This window comes from Mustela nigripes, chromosome 2 (genome assembly GCF_022355385.1).
Source record: "Mustela nigripes isolate SB6536 chromosome 2, MUSNIG.SB6536, whole genome shotgun sequence".
Classification (NCBI taxonomy): Eukaryota; Metazoa; Chordata; class Mammalia; order Carnivora; family Mustelidae; genus Mustela; species Mustela nigripes.
Window position 1 is genome coordinate 177,438,742 of NC_081558.1, and position 2,381 is coordinate 177,441,122.

Sequence of the window (2,381 nt, forward strand, 5' to 3'; positions counted from 1 at the left end):
TCATTAGCCATCAGGGGGATTCAAATAAAATAACTGGTGTAAGATACCACCTTACACCAGTTAGAATGGCCAAAATTAACACCACAGTAAACAACATGTGTTGGAGAGGATGTAGAGAACCTTACACTGTTGGTAGGAATGCAAGTTGGTGCAGCCACTTTGAAAAACAATGTGGGGATTCCTTAAGAAATTGAAAATAGAGCTTCCCTATGACCTTGCAATTGCACTACTGGGTATTTACCTCAAAGATAAGATGTAGTGAAAAGAAGGGCCATATGCACCTCAATGTTCATAGCAGTAATGGCCACAATCGCCAACCTGTGGAAAGAACCAAGATGCCCTTCAACATACAAAGGTGTAAAGAAGATATGGTCTGTATATACTATGGAGTATTATGCCTCCATCAGAAAGGATAACACCCAACTTTTGTAGCAACATGGACAGGACTGGAAGAGATTATGCTGAGTGAAATAAGTCAAGCAGAGACAGTCAGTTATTATGTGGTTTCATTTACTTGTGGAGCATAAGGAATAATATGGAAGACATTGGGAGGTGGAGAGGAGAAGTGAGTTAGGGGAAATTGGAGGGGGAAACAAACCAGGAGAGACTGTGGACTCTGAGAAACAAACTGAGGGTTTTGGATGGGAGGGAGGTGGGGGTTGAATGAGGCTGGTGGTGGGTATTATGGAAGGCACGTATTGCATGGAGAACCAGGTGTGATACATAAAAAATGAATTCTGGAACACTGAAAAGAAATAAAATTAAATTAAATTTAAAAAAAAGAATATTACATAAGGTTAGCTGATGAAGCGTGGCAGGACTGAAAAGGACTGACTCTGTCTTTGAAAGAAATTTTACCTTGGGTAGAAAGCTATCAAACAGCAGCACATGCTACATAGAAATCGTTTGTGAAAGGAAGAGCCCATCTATATGAGAAACTTCATTGTTGTTTTATTTTAAGAAACTGCCATGACCACCCCAACCTTCAGTAAAGCCCGTTTTGGAAAAATATTTTTTAATTAAGATATGTACCTTGTTTTTAACCATAATGCTATTGCACACTTAATAGACTACAATATAGTGTACATCTAACTTTTTCATGTACTGAGAAACAGGAAAATTTGACTCACTTTATTGAATTATTTGCTGTATTGTGGTGTTCTGGAAATAAACCTGCAATGTCTTCAAAGTTTTCCTATATCTATAATATTTAAGAATTTTAATATTATACATAATATGTACATAATATTGCATGTCATCAGGCGGGTGGAAGTAAAAAGCTTTTCATGCTATCAATCCTTAGATATTTAGTTTTGGGGGAACTATCCTGTCTGAAATATATCATGGACACATAAGAAAATATTATTGATCTTGACCCTGGTTTCCACCCAGGTCCAACCAGGAAGACCGGTTATGGTCTCCCTTTGGTATTCAACAAAACTATGTTCCATGTTAAAGGATATAAATGGTGAATATCCATTTCCCCCAAAGGTATTTTCAAGTATATTTTCTTTTCTTCTTTTTTTTTGGGGGGGGAGGGAGCACTTGTTAGCATTTAATTAGCCCCCCGCCCCACAAGCTACTGGCTTCAAGCTACTAGAATGCAGGCATCTCCCTACACCCTTAATCTTCTCCTCTGCTCTTCTACTGAAGGACAGGCTTTTTTGGAGTTTTCCCTTTTCCAAAATTTTGTAGTGGCCCCATTGCACCACATCCATGATAGGAGCAACTCCAGTCTTGTTTTTGGAGGAAATTTCCAGTGTCTGCTCACTGACTGAGGTCCACAGTTTATCAAGGTTGACATTTGGGTAGAAGCTTTAGTTCCTCTTTAAGTGGTAATTTCTCCTACCGACTTATCCACAGTATCCTGGGTGTTTGTTGAAGCCAATCTTGTGGTGATGAATGCCACCAACATTACCCTGGCCTCCTAGGTACTTCCCATGCTTGCTGATGGAGCCCTGGCTGTGGCTCACATAGTCCTGAAGTTTCTAAGTCTTCCTCAGTCTGGAAGGCATGTAGGCATGTCCGCAGCCCAGATGAAATCATATGTATGTGTATGTGTGTGTGTATATTTGAATTTATATTTTAAAGGTTTTATTTATTCATTTGAGAGGGAGACAGACAGACAGAGGCAGAGGCAGGATTTTCACTGAGCTGGGAGCCAGCCTTGGGCTTGATCCCAGTCCCTGGCATCATGACCTGAGCTGAAGGCAGATGCTTAACCATCTGAGCCACCCAGGTACCCCTCAAGTGTATTTTCTGTAGTGATCTTATAATACCACAGAATGTTAATTTGGTGTGCAGAAGTAGCTTATTTTAATTTATGCAAATTTTTATTATTTGTTTTAAAATTTATCCAAAATCCAATTTGCCAAATTATC

The 2,381-nt window shown here is 39.4% G+C and overlaps 1 pseudogene; it reads right to left on the reverse strand.

Annotated features, from left to right (window-relative positions):
* Positions 1-1,588: 1,588 nt before the first annotated feature.
* Positions 1,589-2,015, reverse strand: LOC132010253 (large ribosomal subunit protein uL15-like; annotated as a pseudogene).
* Positions 2,016-2,381: the final 366 nt, after the last annotated feature.